Raw genomic sequence first — 22,978 nt, forward strand, 5'->3', positions numbered from 1 at the left:
CCTCTTGGGCTGCCCCAAGCCCCACATTTGCCCTCCTGTTCCCTGTTGCTCTCCAGCTGTCCCAGAGCCCCGTGTGCTCACGTCCCAGTGGACCCCCAGGACCTTCCATTCCCTTCAATGCACTCCAGAGCCCTGCCTCTCTCCCTCGGAAATGTTAGATGCCTGAGATTTATTCAGGCTTAACACAAGTCATATTTTTTGTTGCTTCATCGCTTCTCTTCCTCCTACCACACTGGAAGAGCTCATGCAGAAAAGAGGGAAAAGAAAATGAAGCATCTTCCACTGAGTTTGCCCTTTTGGGATTTGGGAACCTTCCAGAAGTGGAGATTGCTGTCTTGCTGGCCTGTTCTCGGTCTGTGTTTTGACCGTGATCAAAAACGCCTCATCATTGCGCTGGTGCTGGCTGACCACCATCTCCAACCCTCCATGGACATCTTCGGGGCCGCTTCTCCTGCCTGATGGCCTGCTCCCCCTCCTGGCTTTCAGAACGGCGGGAAGCCCATTTCTGCAGGGGCTGCACAGAAGTTTTACAGTTTGAGTGTTTTGGCATGTGGAGAATGTTATCTCCAGGCAGGGGTGCCTTAGGCTTGGTTTTTAGCAACATGGAAACTCCTGCCCTGTAGCACAGTAGGAAATACCCGTCTCTGCGTTAAGCTCGGAGCCGGGTAAGAAAATGGAAGGCTAGTATCCTTACCGAGTGTTTCTATGCCAACTGACTTTTGATGTTGCTAATGAAATTTACCACTTCTTTGGCAATTGGACAGGTGCTCCAGGCCCCTCACCATCTTCGTGGCCCTTTGATGGACTCTCTCGAGTATGTCCATGTCTCTCTGGTACTGGGGAGCCCAGTACTGGACACAGTGCTCCATGTGTGGCCTCACCAGTGCTGAGTATGGGGGAAAGATCACCTCCCTCGACCTACTGGCAACAGCCTCACTGCTTACAGAAGCTCTCATTCACTTCTGACTTCCCTGGAAAAGAACTCTTATTATTTATTATTGTCCAGAGCTATGCCAAAGGGAAGAAAAATGAGCTATCACATGCCTCTGGGTTGTCTCCCTTGTTACAATATGTTAGGATGTGCAAGCAAGTTTAAGCTTGAGGTTAAGCTTACAGTGTAACCAAGTGAGAAAATGTTGGAGATGGCAGAGCACAAAAGGAGACAATAAAGCTGCTGCGTTGACTGTACCGCTTGTGTTTGACTTGCTTCTGTATTCAGGCAGACCTGGAGTGCTCCCCAGCATCAGCGAAGGGGCACGCCGCAGAGGACAGAGGAGGGATGAAGCCTCCCTAAGCAAGGGTTTTGTTGCTCTGGGCTTCTTCAATGATTCAGACCTTAACATCTGGCAGGAAAAGGCTGGTCTTGTTGGACTTGTTTTCTGTTGTCTTGTAGATATTAAAAATGCCCAAAGGATCAATAAATGAGTTCATTAGAAGAAATAAGTCACGGGAATGTGTCCTTGTTTTACATCTCTTTGTCTTCAAAACGGTTTCAAATGACACTGAAGTTGTAAAGGGATTGGTCTGGAGTCATCGTCTTTGTACTGATGGGCTGAGAGTGCCCCTGCTAAGACAGCAAATGGAAACTGGCTGTGTCTGTACTCCCATACGGCAAATGCCTCAGGCCTCATGTTGGGCGCCACGTTGCTCCGGGGCTGACACAGGCTTGTCGGCAACAGCAGGGGAACTTGGTGTACTGGTTCTAAGAGAAACTGCCCGGAGTGCAGTTTTAGTTGTGTTGCTGCATGCAGAGCTCTAGTTCCTTTGAGGTCCCCCCCCACCTCTCTGGCAAAAACCTGAACTGATTGCAAAGACACCTGAGCTAACATGAGAGGCAAAACTTTCTGCAAGGTTAGATGCTCTGAGGACTGCCAATTAATGCCTGTAAGTATTTGTACGTGTCTAGGGAAGGTGCATTTTAGTAAGTAATGCCTCGGCTATGCCTCGGTAATGTTAATACCCTCTATGTCATTCCTCTGCTTCTTTAGAAACCATGGCTGGTGACAGCCAAACATTTAGTGTTAAAATACTAAGCCATTGTCTTAAGGGCAAATACAGGAGCAGTAAAATAAAGTCCCGTTCTGCTCGGGAAGCCATTTATGCCTAAGGAGAGATTACATGTGAGGTTTAAGATGGTTGAATACTAAAATGTAGCATAGGACTTGGTTTCTTCTGACATTCCCCACCACCGTGGGGTGGTTTTTTTTTTCCTTTTTCTGTTTTAAGGATCTCTACAGAGACAGGTTTGTCACATCTAGACATTCAGAGAGTTCACCCTATGGCTTTGAGCCTGTCTTTGAATGGGCATCCAGCTGCAGCTTGGTTCACAAATGAGCACACCTATGCAGTGGTTCAGAAAACAGGAATGAGGTGAGGAAAAACACTGGTTTCAGTGTTTAACAAAGGCAGGTATCCATCCCTGGGAGGGAGGGCCTCCTTATGCAGCTTGCTAACTGCCACAACTCTTAAGAAGGAATCAAAGAGTCAAGAAGGTGGCTCTTGGTGGAGCCTGTAGGAGTGGCGCACCCGGTATTACCTTAGCTCAGAGGTGGGCAGTTGGAAACAATCCCAGACTGCTAGCTTCTAGGCCAGAGCAATGTTCTTGCAGGTAGGGTGAACTTCTTAGCCTGAGCTCTCAATTCTGAAATGTTCGTAATCTTACCAGCACAATGGAAAGAGTGAATGAACTTCTCTCCCGTTCCATTGTCAAGGTGGGCTCTTGAGGAAGCAGGCTCAGAAGGAGAGGTATCCATCAGAGGTGCTTGTGAAGGGTCTAGAGCACAAGTCCTGTGAGGAGTGGCTGAGGGAAGCGGGGCTGTTTAGCGTGGAGAAAAGGAGGCTCAGGGGAGACCACAGCTCTCCACAGCTACCTGAAAGGAGGTTGTAGTGAGGTGGGTGTCGGTCTCCTTTCCCAAGTAACAAGTGATAGGAACCATTTCTTCACTGAAAGGCTTATGGAGCATTGGAGCAGGCTGCCCAGGGAAGTGGTTGAGTCACCAACCCTGGAGGTATTTAAAAGAGGTCTAGATGTGGCACTTAGGGACATGGCTTAGTGGTGGACGCGGCAGCGTTGGGTTTGCGGTTGGACTCAATGATCTTAAAGGTCTTTTCCAACCTAGATGATTCTATGGTCTTCAGCCCCAGAAAATTGATGTAGTTCCATTTGTGTTTTAGCACAACCCAACCAAACGGTGACAGATATTAATGTTGCAGGGAGCTATGCAAACTTTCAATTTACACTGCAAGGAAAATTCCATTTAAAATCTTCTTTTCATCCCTAATCAGCATGAGGAGTCAAAACAGCATTCTTTTTTCCTGAAATGAAAATTTCTGAGAAAAATGAATTTTAAAATGTGGACATGTTTCATTCCATCTTGGTCAGACAGTTTCTCCTCTTGGGCACGTCACAGTTAGAGCCCTTGGCATCCTAGTCTTCCGTATGGAACAGCTATTGTGAGTTTTTCTTCCATGTTGTTTTAACAAGAAGAGAGATGCAGCCAGCACAGCTAAGACCATACCACACCTAGACCACAAAGGCCAACAGAAGCATGGGAACCCAGGCCCGCCTTCCACGAGGCATTTCATCAGGTCACGCAAAATGGATCATTGCAAACTGCCTAAGAAGCCACAGTGCCTTAACTCAGGCTGTTCTAATCCAGCATTAAATATCTTCTGGAGAGACAATTTAAAAATGGAAGAAAAATTAAAATGTTCCTTAAGGAAAGCCTCAATGGGTGAAAAGTGCCCTGCCCATTGAAAACAACAATGACAGGAAATTCCTAAAGACGTCAATTATAGAAGATGATTGTCACCAATATGCAGCTAACTGTACTTTACAAAGGCTGGGAGATGCTGTGAGCACCAGTGTTTAGGTTTATTTTAACAAACGTGCATGAATAATTCCTGTTCATACTGCCGTACTAACATAAAAGAAGAAATTGAGACACTATGGCATGCTGAGAGGAAAGGTTTAATCCACTTGGGTTTATAACATGTCCTCGGGTTTGAGGGAAAATTAGACTGGTAGGGCTTGTTCAAATGGCTTAAACTACCATTTGTATTTGCATCTAATCACGTTGGGTTTATGTGGTATGTTTAATGAAAGAATACCTGTTTGGGTAAGTCAGAAACGATACAGCATGCGATAGCTCAGTCAAGCCATAGCTCCCATGAATGGCTTACTGTTAAGTAGCACTAATGGAAGGATATCAGTATCCAATATTTCCAAGCACAATCAACAAACAACGTACTCTGCGAACACCATCCATCCAATCATGCAACAGACATCCCTTGGTCAACAACACAACTAGGTAAAAGCACACTTGGTAAGTTCTTGCATTTAGTTCCAGTTTCTTAGACATTCAGCACCCATTAGTAACTTGTCAATCATTGGCTCAACAAGTAGCTCCCCTTCCCTAGAATCTCATCAAAGATTTTGTATAAGCCAGGCACAAAGGTCACAGCTCGGCAGTTCAGGCCCACGTCCTCATCAAAAACCCACACCTGCTAAAATAAGAAGGCAAGAAACACATCAGGTCCCCGGTACACCTCCTCTTCTGGGCCATCAGTTTGTAAAGCAGATGTTTTGTCCCTTATAAACAGACGTTAATGACTCCTCACCTGCACCCAGGAGTTCAGGCGGCTTAGCCCCACAACCCTCCCTTGCCCCGGGCCCCCCGCACCTGGGGCACCAGCTCCACGGAGCCGATGTAGGTGTCGGGATGGAGCAGGATGTGCTCCAGCTGCGTCTTCTTCTGGTACGTGTGCTCCACCGAGATCCGCTTCTGGGTGACATCACCCCTGGACACCCGGGGGTTCCCGTCCGCGGGCTGCTCGGGGGGAGAGGCAGTGGCAGTGAGGGACAGCGGGATGCGGGAGGGGAATTGGGGGGGATCAGGTCGGGGGGGAGTTGGAGTGGGCCCAGATGGCGGGGGACCCCGACACGGTACCAGGGGAGAGGGGGAGGATGCCGGGAGGGGCCCGAGGAGAACGTGGATGGGGGAGATCTCAGAGGAATGGGGGATCTGAGGAGAGCGGGGGCACTGGGGGAAGAGGCCGCGAGGGGGGCCCGGCGGGAGCTGACGGAGGCCCTGGACACCCAGGGGACGGGGCGGCGGGGGAACCCCAAGCCCTGCGGGGACAGTGGGGCGGGAGAGAGTGGCGGGGGCCGCACGCCCTGGGAGGGGCGACAGGGACTGCTGGGGCTCCGCTCGGAAGGGACAGTGGAGGGACGGACAGCGGGATCCACCAAGAGAAGAGCGAGGGGAGGGCACTGTGCGGCGGGGCCCAGCGCCTGCACGCTTGCCCTTGGTGCTGGGATGCACTGGGACGCACTGGGCACCTTCTGGGGACACGCAGGGACCTACTGGACAGGCCCTGGGCACCCACTGGGCTGGCCCTCGTGTCACACTGGGGCATACTGGGCAGGCACCGGCACTGTATTGGGCAGGCCTGGGCACACACTGGCACCCACCGGGCAGGTCCCGGGGACATACTGGGAGGCACTGGGCAGGCCCTGGGGGAACACTGGGGACACTGGGGCACAGGACTGGCTCTTCAACAGGCGCCGGGCCCCGGAGCGTGCCCCCCCCGTGCCCACCCCACCGCCACCGACCGGGGGGCTGCCGCCACGTGCAGGCAGACACCCAAACCTCTCTGCTGCTGCCAAACCCCCCGCCCCAGCCCTGCCTGCGCACCCTTGCCTTCCTCCTCCTCTGCGGAGAGCCTGACGCTGCCTGCTTCTTGGCCATTCTGCCTCCTCCCGCTGCCCGCACTCCCGCAGAGGCAAAGCCTGCTGCCCGCACCCTGGCAGAGGCTGCTCTGCTCACGCAGCACCCAGCAACACCCACATTACTGCAAATGGAACCCTGTGACTTCACCAGCCCTCTGGCATCCCCTCCCTGCCCACACCCCCCATTTCTGCTCATCCCAATGGGGATGAAGCCCATGCGTGGCTCCAGACCCTCTCCCCATTCCCCGGGATGGCTGCAGTGTGGCCCCCCCATGCCCCTCGCCCATGCCCTTCACCCTTTGCCACAGGCTCTGGTGTCCCGGAGGAGAAAAAGGAGCAGCGCTGCTCGTCACTTAGGAGGAGCACAGTGAGTAGAGCCTTTCTGACCTCCAGTTCTCCCACGACCTCGTCCATGAAATCTCCTGAATTCTGGTTGGAAGCAACTGCCAGCTGGATAGCATCACTGAGGGGCTGATGAGAAGGAGAATGCTTGTCACCCCAAGTGAGGGGCACTGCCTTTCTGTAACACAAGGAAACGGTTCCCACATCCCAAGGAAAGGGAAAAAAAACCAAACCTCTGCAACTCCCTACAGCTACCAGAACCTCACAAGTAGCCCAACAGATGTCCTGGGCCATTTTCTGCTCTCTGTGCCTACAGCAGCCTCCATGTCCTTGCGCTGCAGAGGGGTCTCATGGATGCTGAGCCAAACAGCCAGGTTCTACCTTCACTACCTTGGTGCCATCTGCAGCAGACACAAAGTCAAAGGGCAAACTGAACTTCCAGGCAAAGTGGAAGCTTTTCTGGGTCCCCTCCATAGCCGCTGGGGGCAAAAATATAAGGAGAAAAAGAAAAAGGAGCAGCGGTCAGTAAGACACCACTGCAGGCAGAATGCCAACATATGCAGGAGTGGTGGAGCAGATGGAGACCAGAGCCTGATTTAGCTGGCAAGGCCTCCTCACTGGAGGGCAAGGCCAGGAGAGTCCTCCCCTAGGGTTTGAAAAGCAACAGCAGCAGCAAAGCGTTGACAAGAAGACACAAAAAGACAAGACTTCTTGTTGCTTTATCCACAGTGCTTGACTAAATTACAGAGGGATTCTGGTATGTTCTAAACGAATAATGCTTTGCGGCTTAGAACATGTCAGTTCACTTGCTGTGCGGCAACCAGGAATGTTTCCCAGGCACAGCCCTACGATTTTTGCTGTGTGTCCACGTGACCTGGACACCATTGCCAGTACAGCCATGCCTCTCCCTCCACTTTGGCCTTTTTAACCAGAACTCCCCACGGCCCTTATGCCATGGCACCTACCTGCCTGTGAGGCAAGGGCACGCTCACAGTCTACACAGGACTCAACTGCTGGATATCTTTAACAGGCAGTCGGGTCCAGCTACCCCAGCCTCAGCAGGCCAGAGGCTTCCTTTCAGCTTTGGAACAAATCTCCTGCATGCTTACAGGATGTGCTGACACAGCAGTGACGGCTCAGTTTTGATAGAGAGGCAGCCTGTGTGCCAGCACAGGAGGATGACTCCAGCTGATCCGCCTTTGCTCACAGAAGCCACAGCTGACGTCGTTCACACTCCAAACGCTCGCCAGCGAGCACTGCCCAGGCAGCCACTCCCCACCTCTTTGCAGGAAGCTGCAGCCACTCTTCTGCAGGCTGGGCCTGTGTTAAGAGCTGTGGGCTGATCATTTACTACTCTGGGTGCAATACAACAAATGAAGGCAAGGCCCAGCACTCTCTCGGAGCAGCGTCTGCTCACACAAGAACACTAAGAGCAGGATTCATCTAGGCAGAGCTTCTGTTGACAGTGGGGCTACCAACACCAAGTCCGTTTGCCTCGCACTTCCCATACAGCCCGTGCAATCGGTGGATTCAAGGCGGGCTTGGCACATCCTGTACGAAAGGCTTCTATTAGGTGAGATCAATCATGCCCTAAACCGAGACCCTAAGCGGGTTAGGAGTCAGGAAACAAGACTCATCTGAGCTAAGAAATGGGAAGCGCAAAGTATAGGAAAGCAGAAAGGGCAGAGGACCAGAGAAGAATGTCTCATGTAGCACCCCTGCAGAACATGTCAGAACAGGGTTGTACTACATCATGCAATAGTCACATCACAGAACAAGAAAGGAATGCCCTCTTCCCTCACATCACCTCTGACAGGACTGCTTCTAAATAACCACGTACAATTCCGCTGTACGTACCACCTTACTGGAAACACAGTGACAAAAGGAAGGCAATTTAGAAGACAGCAAAGCCGCGGAATATAGTAAGAGTGCTATCAGGAAAGACAGGAGACAGCTAAACATACCCAACTACACTGGTTTTATCTGGCGAGGGAAGAAAGAACAGCGTAGCAAAGTTTTTTAAACCACGGGAAGAGACAAGAAATAGAAGGCAGCGTAACCATAAAAAGTAACATATGGGCCAAGTGTCTGCTGGGACTGTTATCAGTCAAAGTTCCACCAGATCACAGCTCAGACGCTACCCTTACCATAAGACAAGCAGGAGCCTGATGGTAATAGGATGCGTGCGTGCTCGGGAACCTCTCCTGTCCAGCTGTGTCCCACAAGGCTGTAAGACACAAAAAAACAAGCTGAGAATGACACAACTTTCCCAGTTCTCTTTTCCTCACAACTTAAACCCAGGATGCAAAGCCCAGTCCATCTACTCAGGGTCACAAATTAGGTTTCACCACACTAATCCAAAACATTCCAGGGCTAAGAGATTATGCAAAACTAGGGAAAACCTTCTCTTAGCTAGGCTTAGCTAGGAGTTGTGCTGACACTGAACTTGGCTGTAAATGCAGGAACAAAAGAGAAGTCAGATGTGATTATCACTACGGCGTCCAGATCCAGTGTTCTAACACAGTTCAGCAATATCTTTCTTGTCTTCACTTGACCAACCTAATGATGTGATCCCCAGACAGATTATGCTATAGAAATAACTTAGGAACAATGAAAAACAGGCAGACATGAGAAACACCCAGAAAAGACTGAGCAAAAAATTACTGATCATGCCAGAAAGCTTGCTTACTTGCACTCCTTCTCTCAATGTTTATCTTTCGACTTCTTTTTCTTCTTGACCTTCTTGTATTTTTTTCATTCCTTGGACACCTATCTTGCAGCATTTCTTTTCTATTTCATTTCCGCTTCCTTCTGTGTGGGTGTCTTTTCTTTTGCCATTTCTTAGTTTTTCATTTTCCCAGGAAAGGTCCTCAAAATGTGAACGAGCTGACACAGGAGGAAGTGCATGCCTTTCACAAGAATATTTTTCAGATTGCTGCTGAGGTACTGAACAATGATGTAAGTTTGCTCTGTGCCTGCTGAAGTGATGCACATCTTCCTCTCTAGAGAGGGCGTTGTGAGGCCACCTGCTTTCGCAATGCTAATCCTTATGCGACCTGTTGTTGTAAGCCTGACTCCATTTGTCAAAGTCGTTATCGCACTGAGAGGACTTTCTCTCTCTACCATCTCTATTCCATGAGAGGAATAATAATCATTGTAGTGTCTGCATTTGCCCCATCTCCGTGGTTCATCTTGATACTATCTTTCTCTGCTCCAAGTCCTCTCTCCTTTGCAACGATAATACCTATTCCTGTCTTGTTCTGTTCCTTCTCTGCTTCGGGATCTAGAACGAGAATATTTTCCAGAGCTTCTGACATTATTTGGACTGTTTCTTTCGTTATGGGAAGAGCTGTACTTGCTTTCCTTGCGATAGTCCTGCTTATGACAATTCTGCTTCTTTCTTTCCACACTGCGAGAGTACCTCCTCTTGTGGGAATGATCATCTGCTCTGCTTCTGGTTTGCTTCTCCTTCTCCCTCTCTTCAGTGTCTGAGTTTTCTCTTTTCTTGCCGTCGTGGTTCTTGTCCATTTTTTGAGAGTTGTGTATTTTTTTCTTATCTTTTTTTCCTATGTTTATCTCCTTCCCATTTTTTATTACTCATATTACTCGCAGTCCCTCATTTTCTCTAGAAAATGGACTCACCAAAACGTTATCCAGCTTTGTAATAGAAGAGTCATTAACAGGTGGTACCTCTACATAGCTATTAGAAATGTCCTTTGCATCTTGGCATTTATCTCTAATATCTAGAGATGCAAGTTTGTTAGAAATACATTCACTGTCAGACTTTATGGAGGAAGTTTGCTCTGATTTCTCTTTGCTCTCAGGAGACCCTTGCATGTACAAAGGATTTTCTTTTGAAATTCGTTCAGGTTCTTTTGATCTTCTTTCTTTGTCTTTGTCTCTACTGTCTTCAGACTCACACCGCCCAAGGAATTCCCCTTCAGTGTCCAAGGATTTTTTCCTGACTTTGTGCTGACCATTGATACTGGGATGCACATTATCAGCTTTTGTGATAATCCCTTCAGCAACTTCTTCTGTGGTAGAAATGGTTTCAGTAATGGTTTTGAGTAAGAAGATTCTCAACCTCACAGCTGAAGTTGAAAGGAATCTTCCTGGATTCTTCAGGGGCAAACAGTGTTTCCATCACTACAGTTTCTAGAAGAGCGTCATTCTCAGAAGATTTCTGAGGCCCAGGGGCACTACGCAAGATAAAAACATGTTTTTCACCTGAAAAAGGCCATCTAAAAGATGAATGTTAGGAGTAAAATCCCCCTAGGTAAAAAAATTGGTGGCTACTGGAAAACTCTGAAAGACATTCCCTTTAGAAACCTAATGATGACACCTTCCTCAGCTCCAGGAGAAGGTGGGTTTTCTTCCTCTTGATTCTGCAAGTATTGCATTAAAAACCCCACACCCAACACATCTGTCTCCCTTCACTTGCTGCTCTGAATCACATCAACAGCCAAAGCCACTGGATTTGCTCTCCCCACAACTAGAAAAAAGTAAAGACATGGCTTTCCCTCTCTCTCCCAAATGGCAGAGCAGGTGGTGGGAACTTACATTCACACAGCCTAGGATGGAAAAAGGTGAGAGAGGAATAGAAAGAGTATTCCAGACAATGGGGAAAAAATGGAAGAACATTCTATGAAGAAACAAAAGTTTTCCAGGAGGCATCCGCCTGTATTTAAGATCAGCATGATAAATGCTCAGTGCTGAGGTTTGCAACACTAGATGTACAGCGTGGAATTCTCTGGGCTGATTTAAATCTTTCTATTCAATAGTATTAGGAGACAGGTAAAACAGTGATAATCTTGTGTGAAACCTTGTTTTAGTCAGAGTGTTCTCATTTTACCTTATTTCCTCTGACAAGCTCTTCAACTGGCTCTATGTGAGAGATTCTAAGATTATTCCTTGAGGAACCGGCAACAAAGCTATAGGCATCTACAATTAAAACATAGAAGTTAACAGACAGAAAAAAATACTCTCCTTAGTAGAAAACTACTGTTTGCAATGTTTCTACATTGGAAGTTAAACCAGGTCACCTTGAGTTATATGCGCTGTCCCCGTTTTACACATCACCCCACTCACCCCCCCAAATATACTTTATGAAACTTAGCAAGTATTATCTCAGAGGAACTTCTCTTAAGGTGACGTGTTCTCGTATGTCAGCTCAGCTCTGCAAATTCTAATGGGATAACAGCACAAGGTGTTGTGATGACATTTGCTGCTGCGTGTTTTCTCGGTATTTCACATCAATTAGGAACATTATAATGCTCCTGAACACCGAATACATCCCAGGAGAGAAATTCCAGATGCAACAAACATAACTCGCCATTTCAAGCAATCCGTTTGTTCTAGAAAAGAAAATCTCAGGTTTAACAGGTTGGACTTGGCAAGTGGAATCATCACGTCTCAAGTCCATTTTCTTTAGATTCATGATCCAAACTTCTACTTAAATTGTCTCAAGAGCATAGTCTTCAGTGCTTTAGGAAGCTGAGTTGGAAGTATAAAGTAATGAAGAAGCACGGCTGCACAATTTAGGATTAGCCACTCTTTGAATAACTCTGGCTGTAGCATGAGGGCTGTGAAGAAAGCTGCAGTGCGGAAGGAAAAAAACCCCTCAGATGCTAAAAAAACAACAAAAAAACCCCACATCAAAACCAACACCCACTATCAATTTGGTGCCATTATCTGCCCCCCTCAAATTACCTTAATCGTATGAGGAGAAAGGCGTGCTCCCAGAAATGCAGCCTGCTCACTATTAGCCCACGGCTGACCAAGCAATGAACAGGGGTAAGACGGAGCTGGTAAGTAAGAAGCACGTTCTCCGAGCGTCAAATCACAGTGCCTGGGGAAAAGAGCAGGGATCTTAGTTTAGGGTTTTTCTTTCAGCCTATTCTTGGACTAAACCCCATCCTATAATTTTATAGGAACAGTTCATATGACACACAAGACATATACGGAAGACTTAGCCAAAACTGAAAATTAGATAATGGTCTTCCTACAATGACTATCCTTTTCAGAGCCATAACTCACCCTTACACCATCTATGGCCTTCATTTCTCCTCTTTTCTAAATTAGCCACCTACAGAGAGCAAATCTATAGCAATGTACACAAGCGCAGCAGCTGAAGCCCAAGCAATGAAAGATAATAACGGCACGGGCAATTTCAGGTTTGACAGAACTGAATTATACAAGTAGTAATCTCCTCCTAGGACAGAAAGAAAAACACTTGAAAGGAAGAAAAAGATCAGTAACAGGAAAGTAAATATATTCTCAACACATTTAGTATTTGTTATTACCTGATATAAAAAAGTACAGAAGCCTGCTGATTGAGAACTGCTTTGATATCAGAAAGGTCTACCGAGGCATCGTTCATTCCATACCAAAGTCCGTTACTGGCCTGCAAATAGAGACAATGATTCCTTTAGATGAACTGCATGGCTTCCAAATGGCATCACAGTTAGAACACTACAGAACAAAACACAGCAAAACAAATCAGACAAAACATAGAATGCAACCTTTCCCCCTAAAAACAGTGGTTACCAGTAAGGTTTGAATTTCTTTGTCAGCACAGATTTTACCCTGTTAGAAATCAAGCTGATAGCTGCCTTTATGAAGCAGAGAGAGTGTCCTGTGGTACAGCTGAAACCCCTCTGTACAAGAACTGCATATCAAGCATGGATGAGTGGTTCTCCAGCTGATTGGGACATACAGACATGCTTGAAGATCCAGGACATTTTACATTCTAAAGAGAGACCAAGAAGATTCAAAAATTATCCTGAAATACTCCATGGAATGGCCTGAGAAAAACACTTCTAAAAACACAGACTAGGATTATATGAATATATTTTTTGATTCACTTAAAAATACCTGTTCTCATAAACAACATCTAATAACTTAAGTTGCAGAGAAATGTTTTCTGCAGAATTAGCTCTTTAAGAGTCAGGTATGTTCTTATGGCCACACAGGGACTTTATCATACCTTGTCGATCTTTCCACCTGTAAAATTTACAAATCTCCTCAGTGCTATTGGGAGAATCTTGGGAGAACGATGTATCGTATACCTCCTTGATACAGCAACCATCTTTTTACACTTTAAAAACAAGCACAGACAAATGTTTAAAAGCATATTTCCCCACCACCACCCCAAAGTCAAACAAGGTTTCATCTCTTCACACACGCTTATGCTATTTGAGTGATAGTTACCTGCATAATAGGTTTTTTCTTTTCAGAAATCCATACACTGCATTTCAGGTTTGTGAATCCAGAGAAGGTAGCAGGATATAAGAGGACAGCTCTACAGAACAAAGAAGAAAGGGTTTAGAACATTATCTTTTCATAGCCAAACAAATGTCTGGACATGCATCTTTGTTACGCCAAAAAGGTCAGGCTTCCCAACAACTCGGCACGAAGCAGGACCAGGAATCTCTCACTAGAGCACATCACCAGAACGTCAGGCAAGGGCACCATTTCTTGTTATACCAAAGCGGCGGCTATTTTGAACACATGTCCTGGATACACTCCTTCAGCTTTCTGCTAGAATGCAAATCTTAAAAGTGCAACAAGAGAGTCTGGGTCCTCAGGACTAGAAACTGCAAGTAATTTCCAAAATGGATCATAGATCAATGTAAAAAATATAGTGGAAGGAAACAGGCATTCTGCAGGAGGGAGACATTGGACAGTAATAAGTCTTCATGTACTGAGTTGCCTGGAAAGACACCGAAACCATCTGCACCCCTTCGTAACAAAATTGTTGCACTGCGCACTCAAAGGGAGGGCCTGCAGAGTGAGCTGTGAAATTCAACCGCTAGCACAAAGACTGGAACACGTCAGTTCACACCATCAAGAAAAACACTGTTGAGAGTTAACAAATAGAAAGAATTAAATAGTCTCTTTCAAACTCTGATGTCAAAATGCAAGGCACGTAATTCCAAACTGATGGGGAAGTAATACCAGCTTCCATACGAGCAATGGAAAAGATACTGTACATATGCTAAACCTTTCTCTTTAAACTCACAAAAAGACTGCAACTTCTGGGTTTATGTGAGACTCAACTGATCACAGCCCACATTGATGAAGGAACGTGCAATCCAGATGTGAGGTGCTTATCAGAGTTATCTTACTCTTCCTCCGCCAGAATCTGTAAACTATGAGAATCCTTCATACGTTACACGGTGCTTGCTAGGACACACAGGCTGAAATGAACCTGGGATTAAACTGTTGTAATAGCCTATTGGATGCTCTTTATGCAGCATCTGCATTCAAATGTACTAATTAACTTCTAGTTTTCCAACAACAAAAAGCAGGTATTCCTGTAGAATAAAGTGCCGGAAAATGAGAAGCAGTTCACTGATGGGTCCTGTCGTCTTGTGGGCAAGCATCGGAGGTGGAAAGCTGCTGCACGGAGTCCTATACGACAAGTCAAGAAACTGCTGAAGGCATGGAGTCGAGTCAGTTTGCAGAGGTGAAAGCCATCCAGCTGGCTTCAGATATTGCTGAAGGAGAAATGTGTCCAGTGCTTTATCTCTGTACTGACCATGGGTGGTGGCAAATGCCCTGTGGGGTGGTTGCAGCAATGGAAGCAGAGCAACTGGCAGCGCAGGGGCAAACCCACCTGCAAAATCTGGTGCTGGAACAGCAGAGCATCCACAGCAGACAAGTTGTCTTCTCTAAGGTCGACCTCTGTCTGCTCTAAGCACATAGTGGGCATCACCTTCAGGTCCATTTTCAAAAACCAAAGCAGCCTTGAGTGCACTCTGCTCAGGTGCTGGAGCCTACAGAAGCTTTTCTAGGAAGGGGTCATGAGCCTGTACGGTCGGGCTCTCCCTCATCCCTGCACAGGGACCCTGGATGTGTGGAAGAAGGGTGTTCCAGGGTTGGGATCTGGACCCAGGGGCTGCCAAGAGCACTGGATGGGCTTTCTGGGCAATCATCTCACCATCCTAGAAAGCAGCAGCTTTATGATTTAATTACAAAGTGAGCCTTACCCTGCCACTAGATATTTACATACATGTTATCCCTATTCACATAAACCACTGACCAAGTCTGAGACTAAGATTGGACCCAGCCGCACCTCCACTCCTCTCTGAAAAGGAGTTTAGAAAGCAAGCGGGTCTGTTCTGAATCTCGGGACTCAACGGAAGGGTCCCCCTTATCCCCTGCACACATGATCTCTCTGTGAATCATTCCAGCTCAGTGTAACTCAATTTCCCTTTATGCACTTCTTCCATCTAGTAATAGAGTGAACCTTGCCATCTTCGAATCTGTAACTAAAGTCACTCTTTTGATCAGTTTTGTCTGATCACTTTGTTAATCACTGAGGACTGAGTGTTATTAAAATATCACAGTCAAATCCTGCCATTTGCCACAAGTAAATTCTCAACTGCTACTAAATCAAACTGTGTAAAGTCACTCATTCATAACAAATTAACATAATCAGCAGGATTCACAAACCTGCGTTCGCGACAGTTTGGCGTAGTCGGCAGGATGGTAAGCAGTAGCTCTGATTACTTAAAAACAAAGGGAGTAAGTCCGAGTCCCAGATTCTCAGAAGAATGGGCTTGTGATAACTGGCATGATAGGGAAGCTGTGGAAGAACAGCTAAAAGTTACCAGGGGAAATATTAAAAATGGGAAAGGAAAGGGAGTCATTTGCAAAATGCTAGGCACCTGCTTAGAAGCTGCCTGCAAAGACTGAGAAAGGTTTCATAGAAGGGAGCAGGATCTAAAGGACGAACTAGAAGGCAGGAAGGCAGCGGAATTAATACTGTCCCTACAAATTGAACAACCACAGAAACAGATACAGAAAGAAAAGAAGGAAAACCAAAAATTGGCAGAGAAGGTTGAGATGATGCTTGTGCAAGCTCCCAATCCCCTTGACATTGTACAAATTAGGAAATTAATTGTATCCCCTGAAGAATGGGATGGAAACATCTGCGCTGACCCCGATGATAACAAAATGGTGTAAGATGATGATTCTTTATCTCCTCCAAATCCCCCTACATATGTAGCGAGGCCCATTATAAAAACAGAAGAAACTACTGGGCCTCGGGCTGGAGCAGGAAATAACCCCATGTGATCCAATCCAAATGGCTGACCTACAAGAACGCTATGGCCCTAAGCCAGGCAAAACTGAAACTGAGTATTTCTGGAGAGAACGTTTAACTGGCGGAGATAGAATTTTACTAAACGGCGAGAAAACCAATGGATTCTGGGGCCCTGGTGTCTTTTCAAATGCTGCCTCCAGGCCTCCAGATGATCCCCACTCCATAACCAGCAGAGTGGCATACTGGGCCGATGGAATGGATATAGAGGAGAGAGGAGAACCTCTAGTAATGCCTATTAAATCCCTAAATGAACTTTCCACAGCTGTTACAAAAGCTGCCGGTATCCAGGCCATGCATGATCGCAGCCCTCTTGACGTTCCCATATCAGCAATCGTGGATCATGAGAGGCTAAAGCCCTTAATTAAGGGAGCCCCTGCTATGCTCAAACCTTACCTCGTTGCAAAACAAGATGAAATTAGGAGGGACGCAGAGTTCAGTGCCCTGTTAGACATGAGGGAGGTTGCCAACAAACAGGAAGGGGCCCTAGTGCGCAGACATCTCCCCACATGGGCAACACTGATGCACAACATCATCAATCATGGACGAGAAATGGGATGGGGTAATCCATCTGTTGAAACCCAAAATCCTAGTGATAACATCAGACAAATTAAACAAACACCCCAAAAGAGTTCCCAGGAACCAAAATCCATTAATCGTCAACCTAGGGGTCAGAGGTGGAGAGAACTACAGAATCAAGCACTGACATTAGGCATTCCGAGAGCTGTAATTCAGAAACAACCTGCCAGCATTATCCAAGATCTAATTCATGCAGTTCAAAGACACCATCGGAGAGAAAACATTTCCAACACTCAGATACCATCACCAGCTCCGAGAGGGGGTGATGACCCTTTCCTTCCCCAAAATCCAAGATCAAAAAACAAGTAGTGCCTGGACGACAATTGGGTCTGTCCATCTGGCAAGTGGACTCCTACCAATGGATAGATGATAATGGCCTATATATTTTAATCCCAGTTCGCCCTCAAAAACAATTCATCAAATTCCTAATAGACACCAGTGCACAAAATTCAATATTGACACAACAAGATGCTGAGAAGCTGAGTATATGACCCAGATGGCAAAGAGTTAAAATTACTGGCGTGAACGGAGCAAGTGCTGTTTGTCAGACTGCAACGGTTCATTTATGGCTCCCGGGTGACAAACGCATGCTGTCTACCCATTTGCAGTGAAAAATCTTAATGAAAGAATTTTGGGCTTTGATGTTTTGAATGGCCGAACCTGGCGCCTCCCAGACGGTGGGATGTGGTGCTTTGGTTCAAATATTAATCCTAACCTGATAAAGATCAGGAGCCTACAGTGCGTTTACTCCGTGCAGCCCCTGCACTCCCTAATTCAGAAGTTACTAACGTACCACAATACCCAGTTTCTGCTGAAGCTATTGATAACAGTGGTATAAAACACAGAATCACTACTAGGTGGATTTATCCTGTATCATTAAAGAGGGAACCCGCTTGGACTCTCCCCGCTGAAACAGGGGTTTTTTCTCTTCCCTCTCTTTTGCAGCACCCCGCAGGATGGCGAACGGAAACGCTGTGTTCATGTTACTATTCCAAACCCTAGCAACGCTGCTCCTCTTAGCCTGTGAGCAAAGATCCATCACCTACCCCCACCGGAACTGTTGAAGGCTAACTCTGAAAAAAAACCAAAACAAAATACAAAAGAAAACAAAAGAAGAAAGAATGCGTCACTTCGCATTTTGAACCATTTTAAACTGGTACAAAACTGAACCTTTGTAAACGGAGCAGCATTTGTAGTGCTTCATATATAAAACAATGCCTATTTTTAAGATTCATTACATATCTACGTAGATAGGCTTGCTGGAAAAGCTGGGTCTGTTGTAGACCAAATGCTACAAATTAAAGATTTGTGGCTTACCCGTTTCATTTCTACATTTTCTTGGAAAATGGTTCTAGCAAGATTTTAAAGATAAAATGTAAATACTGTACAGATATGGACTGATAGAAGTATTACTCGGTGCACACAAGTGATTTGCATGACAAATACTCTGGATCAATCATTGGTAAAAATGGGATGTTCTATGTAAGTCCACTGCAGTATTCATGTTTTCATTTGTCATGAAGACCTGTGGCTTAAATCTGGTGATTTTCTCAAAAATAGGGTGAAACTGTACTATTGTATAGCTCCTCATTTACCAAGAACACATGGGAGGCAATTGCTCTTCTTTTTTTTTTTTTCTTTAAAGTGATTAAATTTTACAACATGTGTTATAACTGCTCTTGTAAGTAAAAGGCCCCTGTTCCCTGCCTTTACACACACTAGTTTATATTATCAGGGTTAAATTTTCAGACAGAAAAAACTTTCAACTGCAACATAGATTGTTTCAGTGAAGTATGCTACAACTGTGAGTTTTATTCCATTAAGAGCTCGTTTCCCTCGAGAGTCACCCTAAATTAAGGAGGTATTTTGTTCCTGTTCCATGCAAGTCCCCTTCCATGAGTTTCAGTGAAATGTAAAGGGGGGGGGGTTGTGGGTGAAAGCGGATCTCTGCTCCTCAGGTAGATTAATTAGACCTCCCCCAGTTAGAAACAGCTGACGCTGCTGCAGCTGCCCAGTCTGCTTCTCCACAGCTCTAATCTGAAGCTGTCACGAACTGCCCTCCCTCCATTTACTGCTTAGTAGCTACTTGGGGCAGTTGTTGCTTCTGCAGCTCTTCATCGGGGTGCAGCAGTCAACATCTAAACTCCTTTGATACTTTTAGGCCAGGGTTATTCATCAGACAAAAGACAAGACACCAAATCTTGGAGCCAAAGGACAGAAGAGGGAAAAAAGCCAGATACAGGAAAGCTATGTGGTTTCTTGGTCATGCTACTTTATGTCACCTCACATAACTGTTGCCATAGGAACATTAGGCAGGGGACACTTACCCTTTGGCCTTAGGGTGTTCTCCAGGTACCAAAATATTCCTTGCACTATTTAGTAAAACATTAACCTTGCTCCTTTTTGTCATGGTGTCACACACGGGAAAAAGCTACTGCTGAGCTTCCAACCTGCTGCTGGTTTTGGAAGCTTTTAACGTCAAAGGAGAAAGCCGTCTGCGTTCTTGCCTAGGCAGCTGAAGTCCCCAGTTACTTATCTTCCCTGGGTCACACCGACAGCATCTTCTCACCCACCACTGAACGGAAGAGCTGATTTCAGGAGTATCAAACCCACTCTATACTATATAAATTTTACATGCTATATATATTTACAGTGGGGCAAGTGCTTTTTATCCTTAAAAACAAAACCCAAAACTTTAGACATCTCTGAACAACACAGCTTGTATCAACCAGGCAGATTATTCAGATGAACTGTATTTAATACAGGTTCCCCACTCACCTCCTGATGCAGGACCAGTGAAGAAGTCGTCCATCACTGTTTGATAGCATTTAATAATAAAAATAGAAATCACAGCATGAACTTGTCTGTAACTAGACACTTTAGAGAGGCAAAACAGACAACCCAGACTTAAGACAAATGGCGGTATATTAAGACAATGTAATAAAAACATATGGAAGAGTAGACAAATAAACTTGAGAGAGACATTCAGAACTGCATATCCCGTGTTTCACAAGTATTCCCTGACCTGATCCTCTTCCACCAAGGGTACCTCTTCCTTGCTCCCGCCTTTCCACCTACTCTCTGGGACCTGGCACTCCTGAAGGCTGCTCTTGCTAGTAAAGGCTGAGCCAGACAAGGCATTCAGTACCTCCGCTTTTTGCACGTCTGTGGAACCAGGTCCCCTGTCTCGTTGAGCAAGGGGCCCACAGTTTCCCTCGGCTGCTTTTTGTCTCCTGCGTACTTAAGAAGCTCTCCTGGCTATCTTTGACATCCCTGCCCAGATTCAATTCCGTCTGGGCTTTGGCTTTCCTGACTTGGTCCCTGGACACTCGGACAATGTTTCCATGTTTCTCCCAGGACTCCTGGCCTTGTTTCCACCCTCTGTAAGCTTCGTCTTGCATACAATCATGGAATCAGAATCATTTAGGTTGGCAAAGACCCTTAAGATCATTGAGTGCAACTGTTAACCTAGCACTGCCAAGGCACCACTAAAGCAGGTCCCTAAGCGCCACCTCTACATGGCTTTTAGATACCTCCAGCGATGGGAGGAGATGGATGAGGAGAAACTGGAGGAAAACATGAAGGAGGAGGAGGAGGAGAAGGAGGAACACAAGAAGGAAGATGAGGATAAGGAGGATGAAAAGATAGGACAAGGATGAAAAGGAACAATGAGGAGGAGAAAGATGAGAAATGAGCAAGAGGAGGAAGAAGAGGAGGTGGAGGAGGAACAGGAGGAGAAGAAATAGGAAAAGGAAGAGGCGTAAGAAGAGGAAGAGCAGGATGAGAAAAAGGAGAAGAAAGAAAGGAGGATGGCGACAGGAGGATAAAGGGGAAGAGGAAGAAGGAAAGGAGGAGGAGGAATAAGAGGAATAAAATTAAGAAGAGTAGGAGGAGAAGGAAGAAGAGGAAGAACAGGATGATGAAGAGGAGGAAGAAAAAGAGGAATATAAGGTAGGAGAAGAAGAGGAGGAGGAAGGAGGAAGGAGAAGGAAGAGGAGGAAGTAGAAGAAGAGGAGAAGCTGGAAAAAGAACAGAAGGAACAGCAGGAGGAGGATAAGACCAGGAGAGTAAACAGAACAACAGAGTAAGAGGAAGCAGAGGAAGAAAAACAGAAGGGAATAGGAGGAGGATGAGTTGGAGGAGGAGGAGGAGAAGGAGGGGTATCAGGAGAAGGACTATGAAGAACAAGAAGACGAGGAAGACAATGAACATGCAGAGGATAAACATGCAGAGGCATATGAGGAGACAGAGGAGAAAGAGGAGAATGAGGAAGAGGAAGAAGAGGTGGAGGATGATAAGGAGGCTGAAGAACAGGAGTCAGAGGAAGAACAAGAGGAGAAGGAAGAACAGCAAGAAGAGGAAGAGGAGGAGGAGAAGGAAGAGAAGGAGGAGGAGGGAGGAGGAGGAAGAACGGGAGGAGGAACAGCAGTAGGAGGAACAACAGGAGGAGGAAGAACAAGACGAAGAGCAACAACAGGAGGAGGAAGAAGAACAGCAGGAGGAGGACGACGACTATGACAAAAAAACAGACGAGCAGGAGCAGGAGGAGAAGGAAAAGGAGGAGGAAGAACAGGGAAGAGGAAGAGGAGGAGGAGGAGGAAACACCTCCAAATTCACTCTAGAGCGTCAGCACATCAAAGTTCTTGGATGGAGCACCTGCTGCATCCATTTGTCCATGGGGATCCACTAAATCCAAGCTTACTGGTGAAGCCACTACTCACAGGAGTTGCTCCACATCATGGCCATCACTCCTCTCGGGAACAGATGGGAAAGCTCTGCATGACAAAGGCTGTCAGGACGTGCTCCAGAAGCAGAAGACCACTGCAAGAAGATCCCCGTCACCTAATCGCACAGAAATAATTCCAGCTCAGTGAAACAATTATTGAAAATGAAACACACACAACAGCATCCACCATCAAAACTCTTTCAGTCGTAGTTTTAACTGCCGCAGAGCTGCAGGCTGGCGACCTTACCATCACCGTCACAGGACCCCAAAAGAAATGCTAACTGGCAAACAGTAACTCTGCCCACAGCCCGTATCTCTCCAGCCTTCAGAGGCAGAATAGCTCAGCCCACAGCTCTGCAGGTACAGACCAGCCCAGGCTTACAGCCTGTGTCTGCCTACTCCATCATCTGCCCAGAAAGTCAAATCAGCGGCTCCCGTCACGCAGCTCCCCCTGCCCAGGGCTGGGGCTGGCAGCACAGACAGGCCTGCATTTTGGGAAAGCCTTGGGGCCCAGAGCAATTCCCGGGCAGCTCCCTCCCGGCAGCTCCCTCCCCGGGCAGGCCCAGCCCCCAGCAGAGCCCTGAGGGAGGGCAGGGCTGTGCACAGCCCTTGCGCTGCTGAGAGAACAGCCCCAGGGCCATGGCCCTTCTCGCAGGCCGTCTCTCCGCAGGCCCAGTGTCCCGGCGGGCTGAGGAGCCGCTGCGGGCTGGGGGGCAGCGGGCGCAGGGCAGCCCTGGGAGGAGAGGCGCGGGCTGCCTGTGCCCGCCTGGCAACAGCCACGCCATTGGCCACAGCTGAGCCAATGAGCGGAGCCGGAGGCGGCCTGTCAGTCCCAGGCAGCCTGGGGCGGGGCCGGAGGGGGCAGAGGCCGAGCAGCCTGAGGAGAAATGGGGGGGGGGAGTGGGAGGAGGAGGAGAAAGAGGAGGAGAAGGAGGAGGAGAAGGAGGAGAAGGAGGAGGAGGAGAAGGAGAAGGAGGAGAAGGAGGAGCAGGAGAAGGAGAAAGAGGAGGAGAAGGAGAAGGAGAAGGAGAAGGAGAAGGAGAAGGAGAAGGAGAAGGAGAAGGAGAAGGAGAAGGAGAAGGAGGAGGAGGAGGAGGAGGAGAAAGAGGAGGAGAAAGAGAAAGAGAAGGAGAAGGAGGAGAAGGAGAAGGAGGAGCAGGAATCTCCCCGTGCGGGTGGGCCTGGGGACAGGGATCTGGAGACCTCAGTGCCCTGGGCCCCAGCATGGCCCAGCTCCCCAGCCCAGCCCCGAGTGCTCAGCCCCAGGGCCAAGGCCACAGGCAGGGTCCGAGCGGCTCCTGCTGCTGCCCCGAGGGTCGCCAGCCCGAGCTCTGAGAGCTGGAGGTGGGTGTCTGATGTGCGCAGGGCAGGGGAAGGCGGAGTGGCCTCCTCTCCAAGAGAGGGCTGCAGGCTGTGGAGCGGGCGTGCTGTGGTGGGGACAGAGCAGGTGCCTTTGCTGTCCCCAGGCCTGCACGTGGGTCTCGTGCTCATGGTC

The 22,978-nt window shown here is 47.3% G+C and overlaps 1 pseudogene; it reads right to left on the bottom strand.

Annotated features, from left to right (window-relative positions):
• Nucleotides 1–4,386: 4,386 nt before the first annotated feature.
• Nucleotides 4,387–14,801, bottom strand: LOC142595823 (uncharacterized; annotated as a pseudogene).
• Between the last annotated feature and the right edge of the window lie 8,177 nt (nucleotides 14,802–22,978).

Source organism: Pelecanus crispus, chromosome 23 (genome assembly GCF_030463565.1).
Source record: "Pelecanus crispus isolate bPelCri1 chromosome 23, bPelCri1.pri, whole genome shotgun sequence".
Classification (NCBI taxonomy): Eukaryota; Metazoa; Chordata; class Aves; order Pelecaniformes; family Pelecanidae; genus Pelecanus; species Pelecanus crispus.